The sequence below is a fragment of the Benincasa hispida genome, chromosome 9 (assembly GCF_027475165.1).
Source record: "Benincasa hispida cultivar pf3 chromosome 9, pf3_genome.v1.1, whole genome shotgun sequence".
Taxonomy (NCBI): Eukaryota; Viridiplantae; Streptophyta; class Magnoliopsida; order Cucurbitales; family Cucurbitaceae; genus Benincasa; species Benincasa hispida.
In genome coordinates, this window is record NC_143486.1 from 12,046,286 (window position 1) to 12,056,909 (window position 10,624).

General features: G+C 28.8%; 1 pseudogene; it reads left to right on the forward strand.

Annotated features, from left to right (window-relative positions):
• Window positions 1–8,514: 8,514 nt before the first annotated feature.
• Window positions 8,515–9,826, forward strand: LOC150033631 (uncharacterized; annotated as a pseudogene).
• The last annotated feature ends 798 nt before the right edge of the window (window positions 9,827–10,624 follow it).

Sequence of the window (10,624 nt, forward strand, 5' to 3'; positions counted from 1 at the left end):
ATGCACAATTCAACTCGATACACTGGAATTCGATACGATTTGATAACAAGATTGTGTTCACGTTCTTTTCAGAAAGATTGAAGTCGACCAAACGAAGAAGATAAAGATAAGAAGAAGAAACACACAGGATTACGTGGTTCAGCCAAGATGCCTATGTACACGGGAAGATTCACATTTTTTTTCACTTAGAAGACTACGTAACTATGTTTTTGTTTACAGAAAAATAGAAAATTATGAACTCATTCTGTTTTATTTTCTGATCAGTGGTATTTATAACATATACCAAGATCGTTTACAAGATAAAGTTAGTTATAAACTAAACTAGCTGAGGTATTTGAGTCACGATTTCTTCAAAAAGTTTTTGCGCATATACATTAGGTAGGGAGGAACTAAAAGATACTACTGCCCACACTCCTTGCATAGGGAGAAACTAAAATAAGCATCGACATAAGCCTAACTTAATGATTTTCACAAAGACCACACAACTTCTTGCCCACACATATATTTTTGCAGAAATGATGTTATGGTCATGCATTGAAAATTCGTCGACGGAAATTAGCTCTGCTGACATTTTTTGTTGCATTCGTAGAAAAATTGTCGGCGAAGACAAAAATTCTTGTAGTGTTCTAACGTTTCTCTCACTCACTCACCCGTCTCTTCACATTACTCCCATTCTTATCTCTTTTATCTTCTCCCTTCTTAATCCGTTTGGTTCAACCTCTTCATCTCCTCCATTTCTCTTCTTAAGATTTTCTCTTCTTGCTCGATCGTATGGGTCTTTTCTTGTTGAATCACTTTTTACACTTCTCTATATATTTTTTAAAGGTTGTTTTCATGATTTTTTTCAAAGATCTACTATGTATGTGATTATTTGTTATAGATCTGATGAAGTTTTTTTTTCCTCTTTTATTTTTTTTTTAGATCTATTTTTTTTTTTGGAGTTTTTGTTATAGGTTTTAGATCTATCTTCTCTCGATGTTTTATTGTTTCTTGCATGTTCGATTTTTCCATGGTTTTCTGAGGCGGGTTTATCTACATAACGTTTAGCACCCAATCAGATTTATCTGCATGTTAGATCTATAGGTTTTTTTTGTTCAATAGATTTTTTGGTTTCGATGTCCCAAGTAGGTTTTTTCCTTGGATTTTTGGGTTTCGATTTTTTGAGAATATGTTAGATCTGTAGGGTGTTTTTGTTCAATGGATTTTTGGGTTTCAATGTCTCGAGTAGGTTTTTTTCCTTGGGTTTTTGGGTTTCAATTTTTTTAGAATATGTTAGATCTATATAGGTTTTTTTTAATGGAATTTTTGGGTTTCAATTTTCTTATTAAGGTTCCTTATTACTTTTATGTTCTTCTTCCTTTTTACTATGTCTTCACAGCCTTCGTTCGTTCAATTCGACCCATCTTTTTTACAGGTTTCCTCTCGTTGCTTCAAAAAGAGAAAAAGAATATTGTCCAATTTTTAAGATTATTCAGTGTTCATGTTTGAGTGCTAAGTACCCGTGTTTAGTTATAATTTATTTGGAATATATTTGGTGTTTAAAAATGAAGAAAAAATATTTTATGTAACAAGTGTTCAAAAATTGAATTGAAGATTTTCTGTTTAGTATATGAATACTTTGTATAGAATCTATTATATTTTAAGAATGGAAAAAAATTGGAAGTTTTTATTTTTGTCTTAAAAAAGTTAGAAAAATAGGTGTATATTTGAAAATTAAAATGAAGAATAGCAAAAAAAAAAAAAAAAAAAAAAAAAAAAAAAAAAAAAAAAAAAAAAAAAACATAATCAATTTCATTTTTAAAAAATTACACAAGATACCCCAAATTAACTCAACTCAACTCAACTCTTCACCTCCAAATACAGACAATTAAACTTTCCAGATAATCTAATTTCCTAGACAATAATTACCAACTCAACTTCTGATCACTTCTCTAATGAGATCTCAAGTATATGTTGAATATACTAGTAATTATTGGAAAATGTTAATATACATCACAATACCATAGTTTATTTTTGGTGTGTTACAAATATATTGAAAAATGTAAATGTACATCACATATATTGTTTGATATATAAAACAGTATATTATACAAATTGTCTTGTTTATGTATTTATCAAATATACCCTAATTTATTTCTAGAAAATTCAAATATAGTACTGTATATATTAAATATACCTTGTTTTCTGTTTCGTGTCGATTCTTACTTTCATTTAAGGGCAACAATTTTTGAAGTTTTGGAGAACTTTTCTTTGCTTGTATAGGTTTTGAAAAGAAAATCATCTTGAAAAGTTCATAATCGCGAGAAACTTCCAAATTTCCTTTACATACTTCTTTTGGGATAATATATCTATACTATATTAAATCGGCATATAAGTGGAGAACTTTTCACTCCCCACTTTGCCCTCAATTTTTAAATAAATTCCAACTATGCCCTTATGTTTTCTCTCTCATTCAATCCTACGATTAATAACTTAAAACACCACTGCCATGGAACCATCGCCCGGGATGAGCAACAGAACGAGCCGGAAATGTATTTGGGTGCCATGGAAAATTTTCACGATAATCCAAACTCATCTTGTCGGAAAATCCCCCATTCCGTCGACACCCCTATTTTGGGACCACCGAGACGCAAAATTTTTATGGTAGTCAGGACTCATCTTTCCACTACTTGCAGAATCACCCATTTCCGCCGCCGCCGCCGCCGCCGCCTCTTTAACTTCATGATGGTTAATGAGTCCATTGGTTTTTGGGAACATTAGAGTGTCTGAAGGAAAACACACTGGATATATGGTTTTTGAATTTGAGAACTGTACAAGAGAGAATGATAAGAGATATTTACATTAAAATTTGAAATAAGAAGAAATTAAGAATTGAAAGATGGAAGATGAGTCTAGGAAGAAAGAATGAGACAATATCTATTAAAAGGTTGAGAAAATAATTGTTAAAAGAAGTAGAGAAACAGGAAAGTATGTTTCATTCTGCCATTCACTGGACAAATTAACAGTCATTGCGAAGAAATGAAGAAAAAACAGGCGATGATTCCGATGTTGAAGATCATTTCTTCTTCTTTCTCAGGCGAGGCGATGATTCCATTAGAGAATCCACAGGTGAGGCGAGATTTTCTCTGTTTTCTTGTCTCTGGTTGTTAAAATTATGGTGGTGATGCGATAAACATAAGATTTAGTTAAATCATGAAATTTTATACTACTATTTTATGGTGGTGATGCGATGATTTCATTTTTGTTCATTAGTTGTAAAAACTCCTTTTTCTCATAAATAATCTATTTTTTCATTTTTTTTTTCCTTTGCAGTAATGTTCAATGAAGTTACTGAGAATATTGGTAATGATATTCAAAAAAATAAAATCTCATTAATTGAACAATAGTTCTCTTTGATGATTGTATTTTGAATAAAATCTCATTACGTTTTGTTCATCCACAATCATCAAAGAAATTGAACAATAGTTTCCTCTTCATAAATTGAAATATAACATCGTCCAATTTTTGGATATTGAATTGTTTACGATGAAGGAAAAAATAATAAGTAACCATTTTATTTATCAGTTTTCTTTTTAGTTTAAAATGTTATTCACTTTTTTTTTTTTTTGGTTAATTAATTGTTGTATTTTGCAGATTTTATTGGGGTTGTGTTCTCAGTAAGAACAATGCTTGATCCTAAAATAAAAAATGCAAACAATAAAATAGTTATCAAAAGAGAGATATTTTTGCCAGAAGAAAGGCATAAAAAATTTCAATATATACCTTAGCTTTTTTTTTTTTTTTTTTTTTTAACCTTTATGCTAACAATGAATAATTCATTTTATAGGGGTAAACCAACTAAATTGACATTGTGGAATGATTTAGCCGTTAATGAAGACTCTGAATTAGAATAACTAATTATTCTCAATCCAATTATCTTGGCATTTAATGTTGTGACAAATATATATGAAGGTAAGTTTTAGAAACCCGAACCCGACCGAATGATAATAGAAATTTTTTTTTTTAAAGTTTAATAGTTTCTTTCTCCTATTTGTTAGGAGAATTGATCATACATAGATTTTTTTCATGTTTAAATTTCTCATACTTTAAAATAATGACTATAAAACATAAGTTAAGTTTGTTGAAACTAAGGTTGTTGGGAATATTTTCATTGGTGTTTAATTCCTCACTTTTATTGTTTTAAATTCATAACCATTCTCTTTACTAATCAACTTTTATATATTTCTCCTTCATTAGTAGTTCTAATTCTTAATAGCCAAACAAGATGATTTTTTTTTTTTGTTCTTCCCTCTAAAAAAAAATGGATAAATCAAAATTAGTAAGCATCAAAGAAATTATGCACGTGATATTTGATGATTTATTTTGTTCTATAATTATCTCAGTCATCAAGATTATAAATAAGAATAACTCATGATTTGATAAGTCCAAAATTTGCAACCAAAGAGTGTATGCCAATAGAGTTCAAAAAATGACTCATTGTAACAATTACAATGATAGTGTACAATTTCATAGAAAATATATGCTTAAACTTATAATTTCTTATGGCCAAATTACTGTACATGCAACTGCATTTGAAGCTGCAGAGGTGATAGTTGGAAGTAAGGTAGTAATAAATTAAATTGAGTTATCATTTAAATAAATCATATTTGGAATTAAATTATTGATTAAAGAAAACATATTTGAACTTATATCTAACAAACTTATCTTCGTTGCTTTCAATCTCAGATGAAGAAGGAGGAATCTAAGATTTTCATTCTCACCAAGGAAAAACTTACAAATTCCTCATTCGCATGGACAAAAAGTCTAAAGAAGATCGATCATGTAATACCCCAGGCCCAGGATTCAGCTCCTAATGGCCCCGACATTCCCCTACGTCCCCTGCGACCTGGTTATGACGTCCTCACTCACATGTATCCAAGCTAAGTACGCTTAACTTTGGAGTTCTTATCACTGAGCCACCGAAAAGGAAGGTACACCTTGTCGGTATAAGTAGTAACTTTTAATTCTTTTAAGTCTTTCTTAACCATACTTTCATGTCTTCAAGATCCTTTCATTCAGATGTAATATCGGTTTATTCATGTACCCCTCCTGAACTCGGGTCGTTATAGATCAAGAGGTCATTTCGTGGTTCAAGAAATAAATGCAATTGAAGTTGAAGACTCTAACCCGTGAACATTTGAAGTCTTACATCTTAAGAAAAAAATCAAAATAGAAAAGTAGTTTCAATATAATATTAGTTCCTTTTTTCCATATTTACACATGTAATGTTGACACTAAGAATATTTATCCTTTTCTATATAGAAAGTTTTATAAATTTCCTTAATCTTGTAAATATTTAGTTATATAAAATAAAAAAGAATATTATATTACATTTTATAATTTTTAAAAAAATATATCGAAAAATATCGTATTTGAGATTATTTGGGCTATTTGATCCTCATAAGTGCATAATTTTTTTTCGATTACGGTTGGGGAAAACTTTAAAAAAATTGTGTAGATAATCAAACCCACCTTGCTTTAGAATATAAGGACAAGAAATTAGATAATATAACACACACTACATTCAACACAAACTCCATTACAAGTGTATAATTTATTTAACTTAAATCTTTTATAAGCTTATCCTAGATAATCGAATTTTGTGTCACTACCAACCTAGATATTAAGTAACTTAAAAAAAAAACATACATATATAATTTATAAATAGTGAGATAATAAAATCTATACAATCTAATTCGTTACAAAACGAAACTATACATTCTAGAGGTATTATAGTGTCATTGTTTAACAAAGCTTATCGTGATTTTTGAAAATGTAAATTTCCTACTTTGTGGTCCCTTCTTCTATAATATCTAATTTTGTAAGAACCTCATCAATGCAAGCAATTCTTTTTTGTGGAGAAGTTTCATACATCCAATTTCTTCTATATTGGGTACCAAATTTTCAACTCTTATTATGTATCATTGACTACTAGTTTGATCAATATGAATTGGAAGAAAAAATTACTTCTTTGACTACTGATTTGATCAATATGAATTGGAAGAAAAAATTACTCCACTTGACTACTGGTTTGATCAATATGAATTGGAAGAAAAATTTACTCCGCTTGACTACTAGTTTGATCAATATGAATTGGAAGAAAATTTTATTTCGCTTTTTCTTTTAATTTTTTTCTGTTCTTTAATAAATTTGAAAAGTATGAAAATTTGAACTTCCTTTTGCTATGATAAAAGAAAATATTTGATTCAATATAATCTGTTTTTATTTAATTTCTTGTTAATTTATTTATAAATTTTACACAAACTCATCATCAATCCAAATGTATAACATAAACTATATTTTTTAAAGCTTATCCTAGAAATTCGAATTTTTTTTAACCATCCAACCATAGATTTAGAAATAAAGATTTTAATTAACTTTAACAAAGAAAAAAAAAATTAATGGAAACATGTTAAAGTCTAACAATTCTAAATGGTTACAAGTAGAGTGCCATTGTGCACCTTTCAATCTAATTTCTTGAAAACCTTATCTCCAATTTCATCCATAGTAGGTATCAATGGTGTTATTCCTATTGAGTTTGTGCTTTTTTTATTATTATTATTATCATTATAAATTTCTATATGCTATTTCAATTTTTTGTTGATTTTGAATTAATTTCTCTATGCTATTTCACTTTTTCATTGATTTTGAACTATTCTTTGTAATATATTCACCATCTCATCATTTCTTTTCAAGTTTCCGACATTGTTGCTCGCTCTATTTCCAAACTTTTAGCTCTTATTTTAGAAGATTTATTGTTGACTATAGATTTGATCAATATGAATTGAAAAAGTAAATTATTCTATTTTCCTTCTAATTTTCTTCCCTTTATATATATACTTGCAACAAATGAAAATTGACTTCATTTCAATGTGATAACTTATTATTTTTTAAATAGATTTTTCATTTTATCATGAAAACAAATGATTGATTCTTTCTAATATTTCTCTTTTTCATCAATTAGATTTGAAACAACTTCCATCATTTAAAATTATAAATGTAATCTAAACAATAAAATGGGTTGTTTTTAGACTAATCAACACGTATTGTTCTCCCAAGGTTTTGTGAGTTTTTTCATATTATATATGTGTTAATGCACGTATATTGAATTAACTACAAAAATTGTTCTACTAAATTTATATGATTACATAGAAGAATTCATGTATTTAAAAAATATATATATATATAGAAGAATTTGTGTTTGTCAGGTTATTTGGGTAAGAATATTTTATATTTTCACTTTTTAGCAATCAACTAATGGAAATCAAATTATAGAATTTGTTTATATAATTTAAAAATTAATTTTGAATTTAAATGTATAACCTATACAGTAGAATAACTAATATGAAGTACTTGTTTATGCATAAGCATGCCTTTTGAGATTGTTATATTGATTTCTTGATTGTTTTCTTTTTTATTGCGTTTGTATTATTAGTCGTGAGGAGGAAGAAGGTTTTTTTTTTTTTTTTTCATGTTCGTGAGACCTGATTTTATGCGACTATTTCTTTTTATTGCAATTTAAAGTCGAAGTATCATTTAAATTCAAGTGTCGAATGTGGTGCTGTTTAAGAATGATTTTGATATTGTGTAAATAACTTGATGTTTAAAATCAACAAATGGAAAGTAAATTAAAGTTTTTGTTTGTATAATTCAAAAATCAATTTCGAATTTAAATTAACAACTTATACAACAGAATAATTAATATGTATTATTCAACAAATAATAAAATACATTTTAAATATAAATTAGTATGAATTTGAAAGCTAAAGAAACGATAAACTATTATGTAATTACTTTTCTTCCCTTTTCATATTATAACATATTATAATGTTTGTATATTTTTTTCTAGATCTTTGAAGATGTTCTCCATTTTTCTTTAACATTTTATACTATGTACATTTGTTTGCTTTTAGATAGAATGGAGATTAATCGGAACTTTAGTAGCAATGAACATGAACAAAATTCGTCAACAAAAGTATTGAAAGTTCATTCAAATAAATATATATTATCTAACATATGATTCCACAAGGGCAAAAAATCTAATGTGTAAATGTTGATTTCGTCCATAGGGATCAAAAAAAAAAAAAGGAAAGAAAGAAAGTAAATGCAAAGGCCAATGCATGCAAAAGAAAAAATATGTCGAATTGTCAATTGAAAAACAAAGAGAAAAAATTTACTTTCTCTTAATCAAATTGTCAATTGAACAAAGAAAATTACATTGGCAAAAATAGATTTTGGAATCCAAAGTACACCTAATACAAGTCGTCGTCTAGAAACAATAACAATAGGTATGTTTTTTTTTATGTTTTCTTCTTTATTGTTTTAAGTTTTCTTTTTTAACACAACTTTAAATATCATGTTTCTTATTAGGAACTGATTTTTCTACAAACAATGAAAACACAACCATTCGTGAATTGAAAAAAAATGTCACCATATATATATTGTAAAGCAAAAAGGTTTGAATAAGAAACACCAATGTTTTGGTGTTACAATGGAAAAATTCGACTTTCACCAGTTATAATTCCAAATGAATTACTTCAAATATATTTCAATGTAGATGAAGATGGATTCAAGTTTATAAATAATATTAGGGCATACAATAGCCTTTTTTCTTTCACTTCATTTGGTGTTAATTTGGATAAAAAATTAACATCGTCAAGACAAGGTGTTTATACATTTAGAGTCCAAGGACAACTATATCATGATCTACCAGCATTATTGCTAGAAGACAGACCAAAATATTTTCAATTATACTTCTTCGACACCGACAATGAAATTCAAAATAGAATTAGGGTTTTACAAGATGGAGGCATTAGTGATTGTATAGTACACAAGTTGATAAAAATACTCAAATGCAATCCTCACTCACGAGTATTTCGGTCGTTGAAAGAGTTTTACAATTTACAAGATATTCATATACAAATTGCAAGTAATGTTAAAGTTGATCAATGCGTTTATACACACCTACTGTTAATCAAGTAGTAGCTATATGTATTGAAGGAAATGAAACTTCTTCACCTTTTGAAAGAGACATTGTCCTCCATGCCCATTCAGGAAATCGTCATAGAATTAAACATTATTTTAGTTGCTATAACTCTCTACAGCATCCATTGTTATTTACAAAATGAGAAACTGGATGGCATCAAGAAATAAAAAGATATGGCCAACCAATTGAAAATGGGAGGACATCATCTGTAAATTGTCAAACTTAAGAAAATTCTAGTTTCCAGACTCCAGAAGAAGTTCTTGTAAGAGAACGTCAAGGTAACCTATCTAACATAGTTTCATTTATATTCCACGAAATTCTCTATTTAAATATGTTAACATTATTTAAATTTCTATATTTAATGGTTTATCAAGGAAACAAAATGGAAGAATTTCATGCAGGGAATATTATTGTTTCAAGTTTCAGATTAGAGAACCTTGGACATCGATTTTTCTTTTAGCACGATGTTTGTTTCAACAATTTGTTGTTGATATGTACATAAAACTTGCAACTATGCTGGACTTTTTTAGAATACAACAGCCTCAAATAAGATCAGAGTTATACCAAGGATTAGTCGATGTCGTTCACTCAAGAGAAACAAATGCATATAAAGTGGGGAAGCGAATTGTATTTCCTGGTTCTTTTGTTGGAGGCACAAGAGATATGCGATGCAGATATTTGGATGCAATAAACTTAGTACAATGATTTGGAAAGCCAGATCTTTTTATTACTACGACATGCAATTCTAAATGGAAGGGAATTAAAGATGAACTGTTAGAAAGGACAACAACCTCAAGATAGGCCTGATTTGACATCACAATTTTTTCGAGCAAAATTACAAGATCTCAAAAATCAACTATTTAGAAAAGAAGTTTTTGGAAAGGTTGGAGCATATGCATATGTGATTGAGTTCCAAAAAATGGGACTCCCGCATGCTCATATTTTGATTATTTTAAAATCTGGGAATAAAATAACAAATGATGATCAATACGATGCCTATGTTTCTGCTGAAATTCTTGATAAGGCAGCTGTTGATACCAAAATTTGCACCAACGGTAAATTTGTATTTGGAGGAGAATAACTGGATATCCTGCAAGAAAAGTGAGTAAAGCTAACACCGGTGTAGTGTTGAACCAAATCCACTCCGACGCTCAAGTTAGAATCGAGTTTGAATTTGAGTCAGCTGGTAACAATTAGCATAGGTTGAAAAGCATACGTTTCTTTAACGATACCACTTGAATTATATAGGTCGTCCCTATAATAACCGACATAGCTTGTCTCTTCAGCTTCCAAGCCATCATTAATTATTATTTTATTCGTTTTCCACCTGAACCATCATTATGTGAGCTGTTACAAACATCGACCCTTAATGTGCTTGACCTTTGGATAGAAGTATGACTTTTGATTTACCAATAATTATCCTTAATACGTTATGCCTCTCTAATAATTGAGTTGCACAAACAAAATTGGGTAACTAAACAGTCTTTAAAATAACCGTCTTAGAAGATGTTTCCATTAATTTTCCGTTTCTTGAAAATCTAATGCATGGCAAAAAAAAAAGTTATGACCCCCCCCCCCCCCTCATTACTTTGCCAATCG